The sequence below is a fragment of the Moschus berezovskii genome, chromosome 1 (assembly GCF_049115385.1).
Source record: "Moschus berezovskii isolate FMDL1 chromosome 1, NW_MosBer_1.0, whole genome shotgun sequence".
NCBI lineage: Eukaryota > Metazoa > Chordata > Mammalia > Artiodactyla > Moschidae > Moschus > Moschus berezovskii.
In genome coordinates, this window is record NC_142460.1 from 140,257,762 (window position 1) to 140,283,766 (window position 26,005).

General features: G+C 41.7%; 2 protein-coding genes across 4 annotated transcripts in view; one reads left to right on the forward strand and one right to left on the reverse strand.

The window, feature by feature from the left end:
- MED12L (mediator complex subunit 12L) overlaps positions 1–26,005 on the reverse strand; it is a 378,565-nt gene that overhangs the window by 195,670 nt on the left and 156,890 nt on the right. The gene's annotated exons all lie outside the window — the stretch shown is intronic.
- Positions 1–26,005, forward strand: part of P2RY14 (purinergic receptor P2Y14) — a 65,929-nt gene that overhangs the window by 29,829 nt on the left and 10,095 nt on the right. The window contains exon 2 of one of the 3 annotated variants that reach the window (XM_088839825.1): positions 5,724–5,829. The exons of 1 other annotated variant lie outside the window; for it this stretch is intronic. The gene's annotated coding sequence lies outside the window, so the exon portion shown is untranslated. Of the gene's footprint in view, positions 1–5,422; positions 5,830–26,005 lie in introns of those variants that run through there. One more of the 3 variants, XM_055411637.2, reaches the window with a different exon arrangement.

Sequence of the window (26,005 nt, forward strand, 5' to 3'; positions counted from 1 at the left end):
ACTGGCCTAATCAAAACTCAAATTAAGCACCATAGGGATAACCAATCGTTCATTTTTAGGGGGAAGATAAGGAAAAGCTCTGCAAGTGGTAGAGTCTGGCCTTTGTTTTAAGAAATGCACAAGAGGTCAACAGGTAGAGATGGAAGGAAGGGGCCAATCCAGCAAACCTGAACAAAGTCAATGGTGGAGAGGAGATGATGTGTTTGGAAAAGGGTCACTGTCAAAGCCATGTCTCCTGTTGCTGTTGCCTCAGGGCAACGTGAGGGAGACTGTGGAGAGGGGTGGGTGCCTCCTGGGACAGACAATTATTTCAGTGGTTACTCGGACAGTGCAAAACTACAGACACAATCAACTAAAATACTGTAAAAGGGTGTGTGCCTCTTAAATTATCTAGCTTATAGGACATCCTCCTGGTTTAAACTGTTCTATTTCACACTGGACACACTTAAATCCCAGACCCTGACATTTATCTCTTTGTTCAGGGATCCTGTCATACCTCCAGGTTGCCCCCAAGTGCTCACCTTTGCTCTTCCCTTATAATTCCCCAAAAGTGTGGAATTATTAAGACTCAGAGATTTGAGTTTCAGGTACCTCCAGTTCTCCCTTCAGCTTACAAAACAGAACCATTATAAAGGTATACAGCTCCTTTAAAAAAGAAATTTCCCCCCTTTGGCACTGTCATGTGGCTCTTGCTGATTTTAACACTGCAATCATTATTTAATCCCATAAAACTGAACCAGTTTTGATGTGCACAGCCCCAAGTACTGGTTTTAGTTATTAAAAAAAAAAAAAAATACGCTCTTGGCTCAAGGTTTCATTGTAACTGAGCTAGTTCTAGCAGTTACTGGATTACAAACAAACAAACCTATTCCTGCATGTCAAACTGAGTATTTTAAAAAGTCAGTTTATTTTTATATCATGGATCTCAAGCCTTCAAAAATAAAAGCGAACACATTAACTTTTACTCTGGCCTTTATCGATGTTTAGAAGTCTCCTTTATGAAACATACCAAACATTGTAAGTAAAACTTGGAAGGAAAAAACAGCTCCCCAGAGGAAGGGTGGCCAAACTGTGTCTGAACCTGGGTTCCCACAGGTCTGAGAAATACTCAGGAGAATCAAACTGAGACAAGGTTACTCAACAGCTATGCAGTTACTTTAATTAAAAGATTAAACACATAAAATCTGCAATTTCAAAGTCATTATATTTAGAGGAAAGCTAAATATTTGATTTTTAAGGCTATGCCATGTCAATGCAAATCAGATATAATAAATAGAGCAGACACTACACAGATATAATAAAATTTCAGACATGAGTATCATCTCCACTTTTCAAAACACCAAAAGAAATTTGAAGACTTTTAATGGAGGAAAAAAAAAAGTGAAAATCAAAAATACTGTTCAGCATTTGTTTTTCAAGGAGTCACTACAGAGGGAGCTCCCAGCCCTGAGCAGCGGGAGTGGCACCCCCAGCTCCATCCCCAGAACTACACTCAGTTTCTCAGCATGAAGCTGTCATGGCTGTGAACTGGGTCTGGGAGCATCTCTGCTTTTTCTCAGTTCATGTGCATCCATTCAGTTCAGTTCAGTCGCTCAGTCGTGCCCGACTCTCCGCGACCCCATGAATCACAGCACACCAGGCCTCCCTGTCCATCACCAACTCCCGGAGTTCACCCAAACTCATGTCCACAGAGGCGGTGATGCCATCCAGCCATCTCATTCTCTGTCACTCCCTTCTCGTCCTGCCCCCAATCCCTCCCAGCATCAGGGTCTTTTCCAATGAGTCAACTCTTCACATGAGGTGGCCAAAGTATCGGAGTTTCAGCCTCAGCATCAGTCCTTCCAATGAACACCGAGGACTGATCTCCTTTAGAAGGGACTGGTTGGATCTCCTTTCAGTCCAAGGGACTCTCAAGAGTCTTCTCCAGCACCACAGTTCAAAGGCATCAGTTCTTTGGCGATCAGCTTTCTTCACAGTCCAACTCTCACATCCATACATGACCACGGGAAAAACCATAGCCTTGACTAGATGGACCTTGGTTGGCAAAGTAATAGCTTTTTAGTATGCTATCTAGGTTGGTCATAACTTTCCTTCCAAGGAGTAAGCGTCTTTTAATTTCATGGCTGCAATCAGCATCTGCAGTGATTTTGGAGCCCCCCAAAATAAACTCTGACACTGTTTCCACTGTTTTCCCATCCATTTGCCATAAAGAATGGGACCAGATGCCATGATCTTAGTTTTCTGAACGTTGAGCTTCAAGCCAACTTTTTCACTCTCCTCTTTCACTTTCATCAAGAGGCTCTTTCGTTCCTCTTCACTTTCTGCCATAAGGGTGGTGTCATCTGCATATATGAGGTTATTGATATTTCTTCTGGCAATCTTGATTCCAGCTTGTGCTTCTTCCAGCCCAGCGTTCCTCATGATGTACTCTGCATAGAAGTTAAATAAGCAGGGTGACAATATACAGCCTTGACGTACCCCTTTTCCTATTTGGAACCACTCTGTTTTTCCATGTCCAGTTCTAACTGTTGCTTCCTGACCTGCACACAGGTTTCTCAAGAGGCAAGTCAGGTGGTCTGGGATTCCCATCTTTTTCAGAATTTTCCACAGTTTATTGTGATCCACACAGTCAAAGGCTTTGGCATAGTCAATGAAGCAGAAATAGATGTTTTTCTGGAACTCTCTTGCTTTCTCCATGATCCAGCGAATGTCGGCAATTTGATCTCTGGTTCCTCTGCCTTTTCTAAAACCAGCTTGAACATCTGGAATTTCATGGTTCACATATTGCTGAAGCCTGGCTTGGAGAATTCTGAGCATGACTTTACTAGAGTGTGAGATGAGTGCGATTGTGCGGTAGTCTGAGCATTCCTTGGCATTGCCTTTAGCAATATCTACTATTAGCAATAGTGCATCCATTAGCAATGTCTACTTCTACTCCATTAGCAAAACAACTACCTCGCTTTGTTGACTACTCCAAAGCCTTTGACTGGGTGGATAACAACAAACAGTGGGAAATTCTTCAAGAGATGCAAATACCAGACCACCTTACCTGTCTCCGGAGAAACCTGTATGCAGGTCATGAAGCAAGGCTTAGAACCAGACATGGAATAACAAACTGGTTCAAAACTGGGAAAGGAGTACATCACCCTACTTATTTAATGTATATGCATAGTACATCATGCAAAACGCCAGGCTAGATGAAGAACAAGCTGGAATCAAGATTGACTGCCGGGAGAAATATCAGATGAGAGAGAGATGCAGATGACACCACCTTTATGGCAGAAAGTGAAGAAGAACTAAAGAGCCTCTTAATGAAAGTGAAAGAGGAGAGTGAAAAAGTTGGCTTAAAGCTCAACATTCAAAAAATGAAGATCATGGTATCCGTTCCCAACACTTCATGACAGACAGACGCGGAAACAATGGAAACAATGACAGACTTGATTTTCTTGGGCTCCAAAATCACTGCAGATGGTGACTGCAGCCATGAAATTAAAAGACGCTTGCTCCTTGGAAGAAAAGCTATGACAAACCTAGACAGCATATTAAAAAGCAGAGACATTACTTGGCCAACAAAGGTCCATATAATGAAAGCTATGGCTGTCCCCAGGAGTAGTGTATGGATGTGAGAGTTGGACGATAAAGAAAACTGAGCGCCAAAGAATTGATGCTTTTGAACTGTGGTGTTAGAGAAGACTCTTGAGAGTCCCTTGGACTGCAAGGAGATCAACGGAAGTGAAGTGAAGTCACTCAGTCATGTCTGATTCTTTGCGACCCCATGGACTGTAGCCTTCCAGGCTCCTCTGTCCAAGGGATTTTTCTAGGCAAGAATACTGGAATGGCTTGCTATTACCTTCTCCAGGAGATCTTCCCGACCCAGGGATTGAACCCGGGTCTCCCGCATTGTAGGCAGATGTTTTACCGTCTAAGCCACCAGGGAAGTCCCAAGCAGATCAAACCAGTCATACAGTACCAGGTCTGATGTATTAAACACCATGAACTTATCAGTGATAAGCAGCCACAAAAAAAGACATGGACATGCTTGGATTTTAGAAAGATCCTACTCATGGGTGACTAAACGGCAGCTATTATGGGTGGGGAAACACTGGAGGCAGGGAGTACAGGCCAAAAATGACCTTGAGTTTGGTGAGAATCATAGATAAGAAATATTTAGGTATTAAAAAAAACAGATTTTAGTGATTAACTGCATATTTACGAGACAGTGAAGCAGAATTTAATGTTTTATAGTGCTTGAGCGATCCATGGACAAAAGTACCAAATAAAAGGGACTTGATGGACAGGGAGGCCTGGCGTGCTGTGATTCATGGGGTCGCGGAGAGTCAGACATGACTGAGCGACTGAAGTGAACTGAACTGAAGGTCCATTGGGGCTTTCAGGGGTTTTGTTTCATTTTGATAATGATAATATACATATCTGATGATGAGCACGCTGTCTAAGGACAAAGGGAAAAGAAACTGGTAAAGTAAGTAAAGCTGATGATCTCGGTCCAAAACGGGTTGAGTCTGAAGTAGACTGAGTATGGGAGATCCAGGTTCTTCCTCCAAGGAGACGTATCATCACTGCATTAAACCACAGGGCTATGTAAGAAAAGTAAAGGATCCCTGGCAACAATCTGTTAAATAAAGCAACAATCCAGAAATTAGCCACCTGGACTTCGCAGGTGGCACTAGTGGTTAAAAAAAAAAATCTGCCTGCCAATGCAGGAGACACAGGAGAGTTGGGTTCAATCCCTGAGTTGGGTAGATGGCTGGAGGAGGCCACGGCCATCCACACTAGTATTCTTGCCTGGAGAATCCCATGGACAGAGAAGCCTTTGTGAGTCCTGGGGTCACAAAGGGTTGGACACGACTTAAATGACTTAGCACTCACTAGCACTCAGAAATTAGAAACAAATAGGGTGCTCACCTGAAGAAAATTAGGAGGCCCAACAGCACCAAGTCCAGGCTGGGAATGTGTAAGCCTAATACCTGGAGTAGAATGAATGGGCACCAGCAGGCATCACGTCCCTGCCCCCCAGAACAGGGTGAGGCTAGAGAGGAAAATCACTCAGGCTCAAAGGAGACAGCTTTGAGGTCCTTTCAATCTCCCATCTCATTTGATAATGATCTTGCCCTTTGCTGGTCAAGACACTCCAGTAAACACGCACTTACAGAGTCTCCTCACTACTTTTCCCTGGCACTGAAAGTGGGAAATGTTCTGGTCTGGTTTACTCTCAAATATTTTCTCAGTTTTCCAACACTTTTCAAGGAGTTAGTGAGGCCGTGTGAATTACAACTTGGAAATACGTCCCAATAAATACAGAAGCTATTCTTACAACAGCCTCACAGTCAAAGGTCACAGCCAGGCCTGGGAAAGATCCTGCCTCCTGCTGCTAGCCAGAGCCCTCACTTACCAGGTTGGCTGCACTCGCTCACGTTCACGCTTGCTCACTGGCTTTCAACTCTCTCTCTCTGCATCTGTCTGGCCGTCTCTCTCTCGGTACCCAGTTTCATACCGGTTACTGTTTGGTCGAGCCTGGATCATTTGCCACCCTAAACACAAATCAGATTGAGCTCACACAAGCACAGAGGAGAGAGCTGGGCTCCAGAGAGGACTGGACATCTGTGATACTTGACGTTCAAGTCCTTGGCGAGATGTCAACATTTCATAGAGCACTTTAAATGTTTCGTTGGAGAGCTAACGCAGCATTCCCCACTGGTCAACAGCAGGGGTCCAGGCAGAAAGCAAAGCAGATTTCCCTCAACATCAGATGTTACACCCAGTGGCTGAGCCAGTCTTGCCTTCAGAAACCACAAGAGACTGGATAAACTGGTAAGTAAAAAAGCCCATCCAAGGCAGAGTGGATTTAAAGAATATTTGTGATACCACTGTAAAATGGCCCTTTTGTACTTATGTCCTAGATTCCTTTTTAAACAGAGTGACAGATTTACAGGTGAGATTTTACTTTTCCAGGTTCAAAGACTAAACTAAATCCAATTAATTTTTCTCTGTAAATGTTCTTTTTAATTGCATGAAGCAGGATTTTCTTTCATGACCTTATGCACAGGCTTTTGTAAACTCCTGTTTTAGAAACTTTATCTTACTGCTTGTAAAATATAAGACAATGTTGTGTGTATGTGGATAGTGAATTAAAATCAGTTTTGGAAATGGTGAAGAGCACAAATACAGCTGGGTTATGATGTAATCCTCAGAGCTGAGAGAATCCAGTAAAGAACTAAAATACTGGATGGGAGAAAAACAGGTTTGGTGTAAGAGCACAAAAGGCCACAACCTCACTAAAAACTGAAACCAAAGATGAAATACTGCATGCACGTAAGCATTTTAAGTCTTCTCTGAAGCGCTAAATGCCTGGGCTACCTGTGTGGATTTAAGGGTGAGTCCCATTTGATTTTCAAAGGAAAGAAACGGGAATTTTAAGAGCCTCAGTTGCTGTTTTAGCTTTTACTATATGTCTCAGAAGTCTTTTTTTTTTTAATGAAGTGTTTATTATAAGCTCTCATACATGAAATATTTTCTACTTTGAAACTCCTCACATTAATAATAGTTTACATTCCCTAGTCAGTATTAATAGTGTTATACAGAATCTCCCAAAATAATTCAAATATTTTTCTAATGACTTCCTTTCTAAAAATTTAAAGAAACTGAATTGCATAGATTCTCTCTCACAACATCTGTTATTTGCTTTTTGGTATGAATTTCTCACACAAATTTCCTTTATTCTTCCTCTTTAATTCAATAAAGGATGAAAAAATTATTTTTAATGGAGGATAACTACTTCACAACGTTGTGTTTGTTTGTTAACTGACAATCTGAATTAGTTGAACGTATACATAACCCTCCTTCTTGAGCCTCCCTCCCACTGCCCCCATTCCACCCACCTAAGCTGTAACAGAGCACTGAGCGGAGATCCCCGTCTTATACAGCAGCTTCCCGCTGGCTATTTAACACATGGCAGTGTGTATATATATATATGTCAATGCTATTCTCTCAATCTGTCCCACCCTCTCCTTCCCCTGCTGTGTCCACAAGTCCATTCTCTGCATCTACGTCTCTACTTCTTTCCTGAAAAAAGGTCATCAGTACCAGTTTTTCTAGATTGCATATATATGAGTTACTGTACGATATTTGTTTTCTCTGACTTACTTCAATCTGCATGACAGACTCTAAGTACATCCACCGCACTACAACTGACTCAATTTCATTTCTTTTTTATGGCTAAGTAATATCCCACTGTATGCATGTACCATTTCTTCTTTATCCTTTCATCTGTTGATCAACATCTAGGTTTCTTCCATGTCCTGGCTACTATAAAATCTACTTCAGTAAACTCTGGAATACATGTATCTTTATGAATTATGGCTTTCTCAGGGTACATGTCTAGTAGTGAGTTTGCTGTTTCTTATGGTAGTTTTATTCCTAGTTTTTTAACTAGGAATACTCTTCATACCTTTTTAACCAGGAACACTCTTTAACTAGGAATACTTTTACCATAGTCTTCTCTCTAGTGGTTCCATCAATTTACATTCCCACCAACAATCCAGGAACGTTCCCTCTTCCACACATCCTCTCTAGCATTTATTGTTTGTAGACTTTTTGATGATGGTCATTCTGTGAGGTGATATCTCATTGTAGTTTTGATTTGAATTCCTCTAATAGTGAGTGATCATGAGCATCTTTTCATGTGTTTATTGGCCATCTATATGTCTTCTTCAGAGAAATGCCTGTTCAGGTCTTCCACTTATTTTTTGATTGGGTTGTCCGTTTTCTGTTATTGAGCTGCATGAGCTGCTTGCAAATTTTGGAGATTAATCCTTGGTTACTTGCTTCATTCGCAATTATTTTCTCCCATTCTAAAGACTGTCTTTTCATCTTTATAGTTCCCTTTGCTATGCAAAAGCTTTTAAGCTTAATAAGGTCCCATTTATTTTTGGTTTTATTTCCATTACTTCAGGAGGTAGGTCAAAGAGGCTCTTGCTGCAATTTATGTTCAAAGAGTGTTCTGTCTATGTTTTCCTCTAGGAGTTTTAGAGTTTTTGATCTTACATGTAAGTCTTTAGTCCATTTTGAGTTTCTTTTTGTGTATGGTGTTAGGAAAAGTATTCTAATTTCATTGTTTTAGATGGAGCTGTTCAGTTTTCCAAGCACCACTTAACTGAAGAGACTGTCTTTTCTCCATTGTATATTCTTGCCTCCTCTGTCAAAGATAAGGTGCCCACAGACGTATGTGTTTATCTCTGGGCTTTCTATTTAGCTCCAATTATCTATATTTCTGTTTTCGTGCCAGTACCATACTGTCCTGATGACTGTAGCTTTGTAGTATAGTCTGAAGCCAAGAAGGTTAATTGCTCCAGCTCCATTTTTCTTTCTCAAGATTTCTCTGGCTAGTCAAGGTCTTTTTTGTTTCAATCCAAACTGCAAAATTTTTTGTTCTAGTTCTGTGAAAAATTGCCACTGGTAATATGATAGGGATTGCACTGAATATGTAGAGTGCTTTAGGTAGTATAGTCATTTTCACAATACTGATTCTTCCAATCCAAGAATATATCTCTCCATCTGTTTGTGTCATCTTTGATTTCTCTCATCAGTGTCTTACAGTTTTCTGCATACAGATCTTTTGTCTCCTAAGGTAGGTTTATTCCTAGATATTTTATTCTTTTTGTTGCAGTGGTGAATGGGAGTGCTTCCTTAATTTCTCTGACTTTTCATTGTTAGTTATAACAATGCAAGGTATTTCTGTGCATTAATTTTACATCCTGCAACTTTATTAAATTTGTTGATAAGCTCTAATAATTTTCTGGTGGCATCTTTAGGGTTTTTTATGTATAGTATCATGTCATCTACAAGCAGTGATTGCTTTACTTCTTCTTTTCCAATCTGGATTCCTTAAATTTTTCTTCTCTGTTTGCCATGGCTAGGATCTCCAAAACTATGCTGAATAACAGTGATGAGAGTAGGCATTCTTGTCTTGTTTCTGATCTTAAGAGGAAATGCTTTGTTTCTCACCATTGAAAATAATGTTTGTTGTAGGCTTGTTATACATGGCCTTTTTATATTGAGGTAGGTTCCTCCTATGCCACTTACTAGAGACTTTTTTAAATAGGTGTTGAAAACTATCAAAAGCTTTGTCTGCATCTATCGAGATTATCATATGGTTTTTTATCTTTCAATTAGTTAATATGGTTTATCACATGGATCAATTTGCATAAACTGAAGAATCCTTGCATCCCTGGATAAACCCCACTTGATCATGGTGTATGATCCTTTTAATATCCTGTTGGATTCTGTTTGCTAATATTCTGTTGAGGATTTTTGCCTCTATGTTCAGTGACACTGGCCTATAATTATCTCTTTCTGTGATATCTTTGTCTGGTTTTGCTATCAGGGTGGTGGTGGCCACATTGAATAAGTTGCTAACCTGTCCCTATTCCCACATGTACTTGCCTCCAATGTCCATGGCTGCCAGAGTTAGAGCATTTTCTTTTGCGGGAACACACTGTTCTTTCATATAATCCACAGACACAGTCTACCTAGTTGACCTGGCGGATTTAATCTGCAGCTTGTGCAGGTGATGGAAAGGTTTCTGATGCTCTTCCTCAGTCGTTCCGCCCCTACAGCTCAATTGTGATTTTATCCCCACCTCTACAAGTGGGCCACCCACAGGAGCCTGCTCCTGACGCTACCCTAGAGGACCTGAGTCTGCCCCAGTGAGGACCGAACATGGAGGTGGCATGGCTGCTTGGATCGTGAGGGCCCTGGCAGCACCAGGTGCACAGGGAAGCCAGAAGCCATGGGTTGAAGGGATACAGATCTACTAGGAGCTTTTTCTAGCCCCCAGTAGCAGACACACAAGAGGCCACTGCGGGTGGTCCTTTTCTATTGCTGGGCTGCCAACACTAGCCTGTGGGGAGACAGGTTACAGTGGTGGCTCCACCCTTTGCGAGTGGCTCAGCAATAATGCCCTGCTTCCTCCAAAGGCATTCCCTGTTGCGGATTTCCTTCCTCTCGTTCCCTCAGACCATCTCCACACAATCAACAGCAGTCCTCACCCCAGGATTGCTCTCCAATCCCCACGCTCCAGTTCAAGTCCCTGTGTGCACTGGTGGACATGCGTCCAGTCTGGGGTACAAGAGGCCTGTGGAAGACTGTCGGTGTGGTTCTCCCTCTATGCAGACTATCACAGATCAGCTGCTTCCCTCTCCTCTGATGCTTCAAATGCTCCCCTTCTGTCCCAACCGATTTCCCTGGAATTCAGGAATCTCTCCCCTGCTTTAGCTCCCCAACCCCGGGGTGCAAGTCTGGTCCCCCTTGCTCTCCTCCTCCTTCTCACGTCTTTCATCCTACCCAGCCATGTGTGGATCTGTATAGTCCTTTCTGGTGATCAAGGCTCCTAGTAGTATCCAGCCAGCGTTCTATGAGAACTATTGCATCTCTAAGCATTGTCAGAGGTGTCTGTGGAGGCAGATGCACTCCATTCGACCTGCTCCTCTGCCATCTTAGACCCAATTCCTAATGTCTTACAAGTTTTTATTTCCATCTTGACTGATTCTTCTGATATTTTCCTCTGAGATTTCACATAACACTATCAAATATCAAGCATTGCTACCATTTTAAGTTTAATTCATGGATGGAAAGAACAAAGTATGTAACTTGTGAAACTTATTCTATTGCTTGTTTTTCTAGAAAGTTGGGTAGTAAATTCCAAAGAATCTAATAGATAATTTTAAAATTTAGTTCATTTTTAACATCCATTCCAGTTTATTTCCCAGTTCCCCCCCAAAAAAAATACATCTTTCGCTGCTGCTGCTGCTAAGTCACTTCAGTCGTGTCCGACTCTGTGTGACCCCCTAGACGGAAGCCCACCAGGCTCCCCTGTCCCTGGGATTCTCCAGGCAAGAACACTGGAGTGGGTTGCCATTTCCTTCTCCAATGTGTGAAAGTGAAAAGTGAAAGTGAAGTTGCTCAGTCGTGTCCGACCCTTAGCGACCCCACGGACTGCAGCCTACCAGGCTCCTCCATCCATGGGATTTTCTAGGCAATAGTACTGGAGTGGCTTGCCATTGCCTTCTCCGCATCTTTCGCTAAGGAGCTCCATTTTCTGGTGAGACTGTAAGAATACTTCAACTGAAATAAGGCAGAGGTTTAGAGTATCTTTTGCCAATGACAAACAGTTTCCCCCTCTGCCATCAGAAACTTCAGAAATCACTGAATTTAGTACTTGCTGTAAGTTGTGACTTCCTTCTTCATAAATTACTCTTTAAAGGAGTCTTCCCTAATTCATTTTTATACCTATCACTTCCCTGCCAGTTTTCTCCACTTAAAGAGAGCATTCACAGGAGAAAATCTATCCACTTATATATATAGACCTTTAGACATATAGGTAGATCTCACACTTAACACAATTAAAAAGAAGAGCCTGCATTTGCAACTAATTCGTCTTTCCTCCATTTGGGCCAACTGTCTGCATCAACTCATTCTGGGAGAAGATGCTCCACGGCCTTCAGTGCTTCTTCAACAGAAAACATTTCACTGGCTACTAGGCAGCATCCACACGTGTCATCAGATAGTTTGAGAAAGAAAATCCATAATAAAAGTTTAATTTGTAAAACATAACCAAGATCAAGGCTTATTTACTTTTGGTCCTATGCCCTTTTATGCAACTATATAGATTTTCACTGTTCATGCATAATTTTACTAAAGACTATTTTAAATAAATCTGCATTAACCATATGAAATTGACATTTTTTGCACATAAAATATAGTTAAATATTAGCAATTTTATATGACTTGATCTAATAAAAAAGAAAACAGTGTTAGAAGGTAGCCCCAACAATCAAAGGGTGAGGGAAACATCACTGATAACCACCTACATAATTCAAAATCACTATGGATTTTGAATGTGAATAATTTCATAGTTACTGCAGCCATGAAAGTAAAGGGTGCTTGCTCCTTGGAAGGAAAGCTATGACTAACCTAGACAACATATTACAAAGCAGAGACATTATTTTGCCAACAAAGGTCCATATAGTCAAAGCTGTGGTTTTTCCAGTAGTTTTTCATGTATGGTTGTGAGAGCTGGACCATAGAGAAGGCTGAGCACCAAATAACTGATGCCTCTGAATTGTGGTGGTGGTGAAGACTCTTGAGAGTACCTTGAACTGCAAGGAGATCAAACCAGTCAATCCTAAAAGAAATCGTTGGAAAGAATGAATATTCTTTGGAAAAATTGATGCTGAAGATCCAATACTTTGGCCACCTTGATGCAAACAGCTAACTCATTGGAAAAGACCTTGATGCTGGGAAAGACTGAAGGCAAAAGGAGAAGAGGGCAACAGAGTTTGAGATGGTTAGACAGCATCACTGACTCAGTGGATTTGAGCATACTCCGGGAGACAGTGGTGGACAGAGGAGCCTGGCATGCTACAGTTCATGGGATCACAAACACTCAGACACAACTTTGCGACTGAATAACAAACAACACATAATTCCTATACATTAGTGAGATTTAGGACTTCTAATTATCCGTACAAGTACTCCTCAGTTTTTAAAGCCTCTGCACAGATTCTGTTATCAAAGGGGGATATTCCAGCAGCCAAATTACACTGGGAAAGAACTTCTTTCACTGGCTCTGTTTTACTGATTAAGAAACTGGAGTCCACAGAGCTTTGGTGATTCAAAAAGGATAACACAGCTAATAAAGTCCAAGGGTTGAACTTAAATGGAAAAAGTCATCTGGCTTCAAATCAAATGCCCTGTCACCTGCCCCATCCTGTCTCTGACCTAAGGAGATAAACACGTTCAATAAGAACTGTGATTTATACACAAATAAAAGCTGGAGATGCAAGAGTATGTGGGACTGCTCTGTGCCTTAACTAGGTATTTACACAATAATGGCAATAATCACACTGTATAAAACAGTCAATATTATTGGGACTCAGATCTTTAGAGAGGAAATCTTCCACAGTCAAAAAAGCAGGCACTTTTCAGACAAACAGCTGAATTTGAATCTACTGTGGGCTTGGGCTGCATTTTGCTTTTTTTAGCTCCTTTGCCTCTGTGATCCACCTCTGCTCCATCACACTAAAGCTATCACCCCCAAAGAACTACTAAGACAATAAGACAGGCCAGTACCTGGTACCTTAGGAGCTACTCAATAAAACAGAACTCCTCCCTCTTCCTTGCCAGTAACTTACTAAGTTAGAGGTTCTGTTCTGTTCTGTTCAGTCACTCAGTCGTGTCCGACTCTTTGTGACCCCATGGACTGTAGCCTACCAGGCTTCTCCGTCCATGGGATTCTCCAGGCAAGAATACTGGAGTGGGTTACCATTTCCTTCTCCAGGGGATCTTCCCGACCCAGGGATCGAACCCGGGTCTCCCGCATTGGAGGCAGACGCTTTAACCTCTGAGCCACCAGGGAAGCAGTCAAGAGTAAAACCCCACAGGAAATTGCTTGAATTGATTCGCACAGTCATCAGGCCAAGTAAGAAATCATAAAATAAGGGGAAATGAATACTTCTCCCAATTTATCTCCTATCATTCCAACAGAAAACTGGGCACTACATCAGTATTTTAAAGTACCTATCAACAGGTCCACTGGCCACTAACTAACTGTAACCAGTTAGTGACCACTGTAAACAAGTAGACTAGTCCCTCCAGCCCAGATCGGCAGGTCTGACTGCTGCGGAGCATGGAGATCTGGGTCAGGGCCCATGAGCCCCACAGGTGATGGTCTTTCACAGAAAGGGATGGGAGGAACGAATGAGAGGTATTATTTGCTTAATTCATGTTTGATAGATGGATGGACAACCAAATTAACAACCATATCAAAAAAACTCAAAAGAAAAGAAAAAAGATATCTGATGAGCGGGAGTTACAATGATAGGCAGAAGTTATATACATTTTTCATTTAGTCACTCTTCATAAAGATCTGCTGTCTTTTTTTGTTTTGGTATTTACAAACAGTCCATATATGGGATGGATTAAGAGCTGACATAATAAAATAAGCAAACTAAATCCAAAAAAACCTTATTAGAAAATAGAGTAAAATATATTTTAGCCAAGAATTGTCAAACTTTGGTCTCAAGATCCTTTGAACAATACTGAGAAGCCCAAAGCTCTTACATTGTTATACCCAGCAATGTTTACTGTATTAGAAATTTTAATTGTGAAATTCATAAATACTTATTTTTAGTTTGTTTTAAAAATAGCATTAAATGTTAACATGAAAAACACATTTCTGTGAAAAGTAATTATATTTATTTCCTTAAATATTTTAGTGAGGAAAATATCATGATTCTACATTTTTGCTCATCTCTTTAACATCTGGCCTAACACAGTTAAATTCTCACATCCACATCTGCATTGGATGAGTTTCGAAATGTAGTTTTAGTTAAAGTATACTGTAGAAAATCTAGTTTCACATAGATATATTCTAATAGAACAAGGAAGAAGTATTTTAGTAGTCTTCTGGATTTTCTTCTTTGGTGGTAGCAGTGGTGGTAGTGGTGTAGTTGCTAAGTTGTGTCCGACTCTTGCGACCCCATGGACTGTAGCCCGCCAGGCTCCTGTCCATGGGGATTCTCCAGGCAAGAATACTGGAGTGGGTTGCCATTTCCTTCTCCATCCTCTTTGATACCACATCAAAACTCAAAAAAAGCAGCAGTTTCTTAAAAGCTGTTTGCAAAGGAGAAACTAAATCCGTACCAATGAACATTTCTGTTACATTAAAATCCTTTAGTATAATTTAGGCTTTGAAGAAATCTTTTACCACTGCTAGATTTTATACATATAATAATTGGTCATTTGGAGAGGTACATTCATCCAGCACTTTGAAGTATACTTTTCATTACACAGTATCAAAAGATAGTATTAATAGTGGCACTGATCTCATTCTAAGTACTGGAAAGTACTGCTATTTTTTTTCCCTTGACCTGAAGGGGCATTCCATTCGATTTTGAGAAAATGTCCGCCAAATACCCAAGTATGAACTGCTAGAGTCTGTGTATCATTCTTTCCAGTAAAACTGGTGTTCCATGAAGAAAGCACCTAATTTAGCTTGTAACTCACTCTCAAGTGTTGTTCCTCTAAGACAACCATCACATATAGCAGAAGTGCTTTGTGAACTATTCTTATGATGCCACATGAAATATGTAAATATTTGTCAAATGGACAATACATATTACGTCATCACAGTCATTCTAAAGTGAACTTAACTTTTTCTGTTTTGTAGTGTTTTGTTTTGTTTTTTTTAAGATTTATTATTTTATTTTTTGGCTGCACTGGGTCTTTGTTGCTGTGTGCAGGCATTCTCCAGTTGCAGCGCGCAGGGGCTACTCTTCGTTGCAGTGTGTAGGCTTCTCATTGTAGTGGCTTCTCTTGTTGCGGACCACAGGCTCTAGACACACAGGCTTCAGCAGTTGCAGCACGAGGGCTCAATAGCTGCGTTTCCCAGCTCTAGAGCACAGGTCCAATTGCTGTGGCACACAGGCTTAGGTGCTCCACACCATGTAGGGTCTTCCTTCCCAGATCAAGGAAGTTCCTTGCATTGCAAGGTGGATTCTTAACCACTAGACCACCAAGGAAGCCCCATATGTTGTTGGCTTTTTGTTTGTTGACTAAGGTTGCATGGCAGTAAGTTACGAAATGACTACAGGACACAACAGGGTACATGGCCTACAAGTGTGCTGAGGTATCAGCAGGCTTGTTTTACACATTGCGGCTTTTGCACCATTAGTACAGATGCCAGCACAGTGAATGAAAGAGGCAAACAACATGTTAGTATTCTTTTGAAAATGGGTTGACCTCCTGATCCCCTTGAAAGTGTGTCAAGGCCTCCATGTCAAACCATTATCTCAGACTTTGACACACGAATACTTTATTTTGATACTAAAAGCATTAATTCAAAAAATGAGAATTTAAATATATTAAAATAAGTAACTTGCTTATCAAAATGTACTTTTAAAGATCAAAGAACAAGTTACAACCTGAGAGATGATATTCGCCATATATAAAACCAACAAAGCAGGGATCAAGAGTATTTGAAGGAGTTCTACAAATCAGCAATAGCACAAACAACCCAAAAGAAAAATGAGCAATAGATATAACTAGACATTTCATTGAAATAACCAATTATTATATGAGGAGATGCCCATAACATTATGATCATGGAAATGTAAATCAGGACCACAATGGAGTAACATTTTTCAAGAGAAAATTTGTAAATCTGAGAATAGGAAATGAGGATTGGAATCCACAGAGGATCTGCAATCACTTTGGGAAACAGTTTGACGTCATTGTCTATAGTTTAACATTCATATACCTATGATTCAACAATTAAATACCTAGATTTATGCACACAAGAAGCTCTTTCACATGTTCATCCAAAGACATGAAGGATACATACCTTGGCATGGTTCAAAAGGGCAAAACCCTGGAAACATGCTGAACACAGGAAGCTGAATGAAGGAACTGTGGCATGGTCAGACGATGGAATGTTACAGTCACCAAAACAGATGATTTATAGCAACACTAAAATAACATGGACAATGCATGGTATGACAATATTTAAACCACTAAATGATTACATATGTTTCCTAAAGATCACAGTTTCATACACACACATAAGCATACAACACACTTTTAGGAATATACACACATGTAACAAAACACAATAAAATTAAACTGAGTAGATGAAAAAAATGATGATCAGGGTACATGGTGGCCAGAGAGACGGCTTATGGGAAGAAAGAGAATTCAGTTCCATGAATTAATAGCTTATTATTGTCAGTCTTGGCTTTTGTTTCGGTTCACAAGTTTGAAGGAAATTAATAATGTGATTAAGAATAACAAGATAAAAAATTTTAAAGTCAACCTTGCATGAACCTTGCATGATAAGAATATGCCATAAACCAAAGACTATGGTTAATCCAATTTTATGCACCAATGATTTTAAAAGATATCTATACATTTGACCTATTAAACACACCGAAAATATAAAACTCTGAGGTCCTGAAGAGAGTCATCATTCAACAGCTGAGTCCTTTATTTGACCAAAGTTGTACAGATACAGTAATTCATAAATTCAATAAATATCTAATGAACTTCTACTATATGCCTGGCACTAATTTAACAGTGAAGAAAAGAAGTAAGTTCTATTTTCATGAAGGCTACCTTTAAGAGGGTGGCACAGTAGGAATAGGGAAGTAGAGGGATGATGGAGAAAATAAATTGAGAAATAAGTATTACTTAAATAATGAAGACGGCTCTGAAGAAAATAAAACATGTGAGAGGCTGAAGTGTGCTGGGTAGGTGCTCGGCTGTGTCAGGGGTCGTAAACCGGTAAGGCCTCCCTGAGAAAGTGATGTTTTAACAGAGACCAATATGAGGCAACCACAGTAAGATGCTAGAGACAGACAACCAGAGGCAGAGGTCAGGGCTCCGAGAACCCCTGCCCCATTGAGGTTCATCTTTATAGAACTGAACTTCAGCATCACTGCAGAGACAGTGTGAAAGCAAATCTACCTGGATATTCCTGCTCCTTCTATGCGGTTCTTGACAAAATCTGGTGGGTCATGTTTGTAGACACTTGCCAATGCCTCTCCCCCTCTGCCCCCTCACCCCCAATTTACAAAGGAACAAAAGCTTTTCATGATTTATTTGAGACAGAGAAAAAACATGTATCTTCTCAGAGCTTTTCCTGACACTGGATGGCAGGCAAGGAAAAGCTCAAGGGAATAGCTGGGCAGTTAAGCTTTTGCTTTTCTTCTCAATTTTTGTTCCACTCAGCCAAAAGAAATTAAAGAATGCAAAAATTTTTTATGACACATACTGATTTACTTGCCAAAGGCAACAAATATCTGCAACCTTACATTTTCTATACCCCTACCACATATGCACAAACTGCCAGGACTTTGCCACAAGCTGATAATGTCAGGGACATTCAAGAGACAGAAAGTTTGCTGACACTTTTGCTGCTGCAGGCTGGGCAGGTTCATATTGTAGGTTTAAAAAAAAAAAAAAAAGCCACACAGCTGAAGAAGAGCCTCTGCTGTCCACCAGGGGAGCAATTGTGGGCCCTGGCTAAGGAATTCAGGGTAGTAATAATCGAAGTGATGCTGACATTACACCTGCCAGGCATCCACTGGGATGGGGTGGGGGATGAAACCAAGGAAAGAGCATACAAATAAAATGCTACAGTCACTGAGGGCTTGAAAGAGCTGGGTTTCAATTGCAGGTGCTCTGGTTACCATCTCAGAACTTGCTCAAGCTACTAAGATCCTTTACATAGCATTCTTCCTCTGTAAAGTTAGGATGTCTTCAGTCATTCATCAGAAATTCATTCAACTCCTACTATGATCCATTTGCTGAGTAAGATGAAAATACAAAGCTCTCTCTACATTCAGTGGAACAAACAAGCTAATAAAGACAAGACTTTTCAACAAGAAACAATACTCCATAGTCATCACAGCTTTAGAATAACACTCTCAGTTCTACACCATACCTGTTCTTACACTTTGGATAAGTTATTCAAGCTCTCTAGGCCTCAGTTTCCTCAACTGTAATATGGGATTTCTCTTATCAGGAGGATTCTAAAAAGCACAGCTGTAGATCATTCATTTTCACTGCTACACAAAATTCCACTAAAATTTTAAACCCATTCTCCTGTCAATAACCAGTTGCTATTTCTACCCTTTGGCCATTACAAGCAATGATTCTATGAGCATCCTTTCATGTGCATCTTCCTGTACATCCTTGGAATGCTTCTGGAAGAGATTCTTCTAGAACACATACTTAGGAATTAAAATGCTCAGCTAAAGCGTGAATGAACATTCATCTTTTCCAACTATTTCCAAGCCTTTTCCAAAGATTCCAATTCCTTTAGAAACAATAATGCTGAGCTGGGGATAAAAAAAAAAGAAAAAAAATGTCTTGGAAAACTACACAAACTATGAACCATGAACAATTTTTTTATGGAATCTATGTTTGTATAGATTTAAATCAAGATGGGAAATAAAAGATACAAAATTCAGGACAGAGTTCCCTCCCAGTGGAGGAAGGCACAGCCCAGGTAGAATGAGGAGGGAAAAGCTGGCACACCCCGTAAGGCTCTGGCTCTCGAGTCAATACTGTGTTCTTTTTGTGTGCTTTAGCTTCTTTGCATAAATTCTTTTCAAAATATCAAATATTCCATTGACAAGAATAAGCATTTTTAAAAGCAGTTAGCATTGCCTGTGTCTGATACCTAGGTAAAGTTCCCAGTGACTGGCCGTTATTGCTGTAAAATGTGAAGAGACTAGAAACAGATGACAAGACTGTTTCTAGATGACACCCCAGGACTGCAGGAAATGGAGGTACTCAGCGGAGAGTGGGGGAGGAGGCTGCTCAGATACCAGAACCACAGAATCTGGGCTCTAAGAGGGCAGGATCCCCAATACCAAGAACACTGCCTCATAGAAGATGCCAGAAGCATTATGTGATAGATGAAAAGTCTGTCTTACAGATGACAGTTTTAAACAATATTCTAAACAAAGATTACTTCGGCTTAGAAGAAGGGGGAGAATGAGAAAAGATGGCCAGGAACAGAGTAAGAAACACCAGTTTCAGGGCAGGCAGAGAAGCTCCCAAAGGTGACTGAGAAGAAAAGGTAAGGAAGGTAGAGGCGTCTAAGAACTGCTCGCTTCCACTCCATCCCATCTGTTTGCTTTTCATGATAATAATTTATTTAGAGGTTCTGAGCTGGCTCTTTTATAGAATGACCATGCTCTGAATCTGTCCAATTGTTTATCCATGATTAGCTTTTTAACAAGGTATGTTGTATACATCTGAGTTATATTGGTGGGGGGGATATCAAATTATTCCATTTTTGGTAAGATATCCCTACTGAAATGGTATAATTTTTCCTGTGTTATTCTAAATGATCTAAGAGTGACGCTTGTAGACTACAACATCCTGTTCTCCTAGAAACTTTTGCTGACTTTTCACAAACATTGAAAATTGTTGCCTGAATCCGTAATTATGCTCAGACTGAAAACTGGTTTCTTTCTATCATTCCTTCTACCTTTTCTAGCTGACATTTTTCTGTGAAGACATTCTCCTGTGTTCATCCTCCTTTTTTTATCTATATTTTTAATAGTACTAGCAACTCCTGCGGAGAAGACAATGGCAACCCACTCCAGTGTTCTTGCCTGGAGAATCCCAGGGACAGGGAGCCTGGTGGGCTGCCGTCTATGGGGTCGCACAGAGTCAGACACGACTGAAGCGACTTAGCAGCAGCAACAACTCTTGAATTTGGTTTGCTTTCAAAAGTGTTTTCACCTATTACCGTTATTCTGATTGATATCCAAATTGTTGAATTTAGAAGTGCCACCAAGTGAGCTCCCATGTCCTTCTTTTCCCTCCATGTTAAGGGAGTCTGAGTACTCCCTTGCTAGTCTGAGTACTCCCTTGTTAGTCTGAGTACTCCCTTGCTTTTGGCCTGCAAGGTATCAACTCACCTTTCCCTGTGCCTGATTTGAAATCAGTCATTTCCCCAAGGAGGCTTGGTCCCTTTTAGTGGGCAGTGATACTTAGAAACAAAATAAGCTCATTGATACTGGGGCTTCTTCTTTGCCATCTACAGAGGATTTCCACTTTTGTTATGTGAGGTTGGAAAAGGCTTGAGCAAGTCTATAGCTATGAGGGTGTCACAACTTCAAGAGAACTTCTGCAGGTTTATACCTTGAAAGAAAACAGTCTAAAGACAGAGACAGATCTTGAATACAAAAGAGGAAAGCAATAATGTATAGATAAAGATTAGAAGTCAGGGAAGCCTGCATTTAAAAACAACAGCAAAAAAAAACAGTATGGAGTAAAATAAAACTGGTCCTTATCCAAATAGGTCATGAACACGGAATGCAATTCATGGTACAGATGGAAAGAAACACTTCTAATTATCAGATTTTTGTACAGTTCACACAACTACGTCTGAGGCAGTGATGAAATGACAACTAATAGTTCCCATAGGCTATGGCAAGATATAAGATAGCTCTCTCAAAACATGTAAGACTGATTCATATTGAAATCCATATGAAAAGTGAAATAATCATGAATGGATTATTTAAAGAGGACATTTACATTCAACAGTGGATCCCACTGGGAAAGGCCTAGACTCAAAAAAGAAAAGGTCTTCCATTCCATATGCACTCTGAGCACCATCTTTAAGCTGCATGAAAAAGGATCTTTCATATTTAAGTCCTATTCCTTTTCAAGTGAATTATAGTTGCTTCATTGTCATATATCATGTTAACAAAATACAAATTCACTTAAAGAATTTTCCCAATTCATAACAATACAATATTGAATCAAAATTTACTGATTTCTTCCAACAGGCAAGAGGTACATGAATTTTAGGCTTTAAAGTGTATGAGAATCACTTCTCTGTAGTATTTTCATTCCCACCTAGAGTCCTGAATATTTATATTCTTTTCCTTTGGAAATGTAAGCCTAAATCTTGAACAAACATAAAGGTGACTGACATTCATCTAAGACATGAAAGCAGTTGGTTTCTCAGAATTGAAAATCTGTTCCCCAGCCCCCTAGCAAAGGGGCAGGTGTTAAGGCCCTAAGCCCCAAGATCTGAGTACAGCACGCCTGACTGAGAAACACCATTTCAGTGAAGCAAAAAGAGGTCAGAGATTCATTTCCTTGCCTGGCCCCCAGGGAACAGAAACACATATTCCAAAACAATGCTGCAGAAGAACAGGCTGCTGGCAGAAGAGGGATTGGGGGGGGGCGGGGGGCGGGGCGGTGGTGGCAGGGAGAGGGAGAGTCAGGAATCGTTAACAGCTCAATTTAATTCCAGAGAAGGAATCAGTCCCCCGAACTCTGGAGACGGGAGTTTCATAGCTTTACATCACTCTCATCAAAGACGCAGGCCTGTGTGGACTGCCAAGTAGGAACGTGAAACGCTTTGGACTTCCCCCTTCCTCCCTCAGAGTGAAGGGAAACCCTCACTTAGAGTGCCACTTTCCGTTACTAGAAGCCAGCGACCACAGAAGCACAGCCTTCCCCCAGCCACCCTTAGGCAAACACTGCTGGGCCAGACTCCCCGGAGAGGTGCGGAGCACTCGGAAACAGATCTAAGGTGTCTCCTGCAGCCCTGAATCAGTGCAGAACAACCTCCTCACATAGATGTAGGGAAGTAGGGCACATGTGGGGCCCGGCCCAGGGGAAGTCCTGGCCCACTGCGAGTCCCAGAGATAGCCGAACAGATTCTGCTGTCAGCTGAGTCACTCACTCCCAGAACTCCCACTGGTGCCTCTGAGTCACACACTGCCAGGCACCAGGTCTTACAGGAATAGAAACCCTGTGCGGTAGTAACTACTACCTCTCCTTTTAGATGTAAACACAGAAACCAGGAGGCACTCTGCAGACAGGGCAGATTCTTTACCGTCTGAGCTACCCAGGAGGCCCCAAATAATTGACTACCACAGCTATTAAGAAATTGAGCCATATTTTTAACCAAGGTCCACTGCATCCATTTAATCATTATGCTCCATTGCCTGCCCATTATTCCAACAGGACAATAAAGAAAACCTACTACACATTCCAAGATCTAAACATATGAATAGCGTATTGCTGCTGAGTTACTCAATGCATAGTTAAAAGGTTAGCATCAACTACAGAGTTGATTACATTCTATTCCTGTATCAAAATGGTAAGAAATAACAACTATTTTTAAGGGGCTATTTCATGTCTTAAACCATGGGAGCTGCTGGCACCTAGTGGACAGAGGCCGGAGACGCAGCCTTCTGTGATGCACCAGACCACTCACCCACAGAGAACTGCAACTCAAAAAAATGCCGACAGTGCCAAGGATGAGAAACCCTGGGCAACCCCAAGACTGTAGGTGAAAAATCCCCCGAATCCACCCTGATAAACCAGATGCAGGTACTGACACAGAAGCTGGGGGGGGGGCATTTTTGTGGCCCCAGAAGGGCCTGTGCGGCACCTCACCTCTTCCCCCAGCTCCTAATTATCTCCCTGCATCACCCGAAGATGTGAAGACAGACCCAGGTTCAAGGAGATGCCACTCTTGCACTTAGCTGCAAGTTTGCCTAAATGTATTTTAAGGGAAGTGGCTGGAATTAAAAGTAAAAACTAGGTCTGCATGTTATTAGTCTACCTGTTATTACATGGAATCAAAGAACGGCTGTTTGTGGCAGAAACTCACAGATGTTTAGTCTTTGTGATTCTGAGTGTCAGGAGGGCCCAGGAAGGAGGCCTGAAGGTGTAAGGACAGAGCTGAGCTTATGCTTTGGTGGAAGAGGAAGTTCTGAGGTGTGTGCAATTCAGCCTATGAAGAACATGCAGGTATTTCCAATGTGAGAATGAATGAGCACTGCTCCTCAGTTAAAGGTCCGTAAGACCCTTGGACTGCAAGGAGATCCAACCAGTCCATTCTAAAGGAGATCAACCCTGGGTGTTCATTGGAAGGACTGATGCTAAAGCTGAAACTCTAATACTTTGGCCACCTCATGCGACGAGTTGACTCACTGGAAAAGACTCTGATGCTGGGAGGGATTGGGGGCGGGAGGAGACAGGGACGACAGAGAATGAGATGGCTGGATGGCATCACCAACTCAATGGACATGAGTTTGAGTGAACTCCGGGAGTTGGTGATGGACAGGGAGGCCTGGCGTGCTGTGATTCATGGGGTCGCAGAGAGTCGGACACTACTGAGCGACTGAACTGAACTGAACTGAAGACCGTGATGCTGGGAAAAACTGAAGGCAGGAGAAGAGGACGACAAAGGATGAGATGGCTGGATGGCATCACTGATGCGATGGACATGAGTTTGAGTAGGCTACGGAAGTTGGTGATGGACAGGGAAGCTTGGAGTGCTACAGTCCATGGGGTTGCAGAGAGTCAGACATGACTGAGTGACTGAACTGAACTGTTAGTCAAAGCTATGGTTTTTCCAGCAGTCACGTATAGATCTAAGAATGGGACCATAAAGAAGACGGAGCACCAAAGAATTGATGCTTTTGAACTGTGGTGATGGATAAGACTCTTGAGAGTCCCTTGGACTGCACAGAGGTCAAAACAGTCAATCCTAAAGGAAATCATTGAAAGGACTGATGCTGAAGCTCCAGTACTTTGGCCACCTGATGCAAACGCTGACTCATTGGAAAAGGTCTTGATGCTGAGAAAGACTGAAGGCAAAAGGAGAAGAAGGCGGCAGAAGATAAGATAGTTGGCTAGCATCAGTGGACTTGAACTTGGGCAAACTCTGGGATACAGTGAAGGACAGGGAAGCCTGGAGTGCTGCAGTCCATGGGGTTGCAAAAAGTTGGACACAACTTAGTGACTAAACAACAAACAACTCAGAGACAACAACATCTGCCCACTTATTAAAAGTAAAAGCACATTTCTCACTGATGTACATTCTGACTGAAGATGAAGTCAATGAGCCATGGTAGCCAGGAGTTTGAGGAATCAAGTTAGACCTCATGCCCATATCGAGAAAACGGGCTGGCCCAAGCAACAGCAACAAGCAGGGTCCTCCTCATGCCCGGGATCCCAGCATCCAAACCACAGCAGCAGACCTGGGCTTCCTCCAGCAACAGGGTCTCCGCCACCAACTGATTAATGTCAATTGTTTTAATCACTAATATATGTGGTCTGTTTCTAGTCAGAAAGGTGTTCATTTTTAAACACTTTCAGAAACTGGCAAATTAAAGAGAGGTTCTGTACGCAGTGGCACCCAGAGGCTCACTGGAGAGAATGAAGGCATCCACACCTGGCAGACCTCTTAACCACTAGATCCCACTCTCACACTCACATGTCCACCTCACTTCAAAAAACATACTTGATAAGTGATTCCTAAAAACAATATTCTAGAACAATGCTGAAAGGCCTGTAATATGTGTGCACACTCAAAGACGCACACAAAACATGCCTGCCTGAGTTACCACGGGAGAAGGGAAGACCTCGCTGGGAGATGAACACACAAGTTTTAATACTGTCTGACCATGTATTATCTGCCCAATTCGCCTTTGATGAGTTACTTAACCATTTTCAGCATCAGCTTCCTCATTTGCAAAATGGTGGTAACAGTAACTGATTAACAAGGCTCTATTATGTTACTCAGGAGCTTGGGCAAGCCATGGGACCTCTGCTGTGCTATCATCTCACGAGTCCTGGTGGATGTGCCTGGTAGCTCTCTCTCTGCCCGACACATTCTCCCTCCCCTCTGACTGGCTAAACCTAACTAATTTGTCAACCCTCACTGTCACATGACCCAAGAAGACAGTTTTAATACCACCATTCCTGAAGCTGGAAGGTGCTGAGTGGTAGCTCTGCTTCTGTGCCTCCTTCTTCAATGACAGCCCCTTGCTGCACCCAAAAGTACCACTGTGTTCCGTCTCCCCTAGACTGGGAACTTCCTGAGTGTTCCCTGTAGCCAAGGTATCTCCATGCCTGCCTGCCGCCTGCCTGTGCTGTGCTCAGTCATGTCCGACTCTTTGGGACACCATGGACCCCACCAGGCTCCTCTGTCCATGAGACTTTCCAGGCAACAATACTAGAGGGGGTTGCCATTTCCTTCTCCAAAGAATCTTTCCGACCAGGGATCGAACCCACGAATCTCCTGCATTGGCAGGTGGATTCTTTACCAGTGAGCCATCTGGGAAGCCCCACTGTATCTCCATACTGCCTGGAAACATGTTCTGATGGACTTAGTAAACAAATGAAGGAAAGGAAGATCCAATGTATACAGGAGCCAAAGGCTACAGCATACCTTACGAACAGAGTATTTCAACAGGCGAAAATCAACACCATCAACTATTACAGGGAAGTCAGGAAATAGAATGACAGAGGGACAATAAATTTAGAAATGAGGTCCCTGGCAGCCTTTGAGAAGTGTGGCAAGCACTGGACATTAATGCTCATGGGGATGAAGAAAGATAAGGGAGGTACTCGTTCCTTCGGGTACAAAAGAAAGCAAGATTCC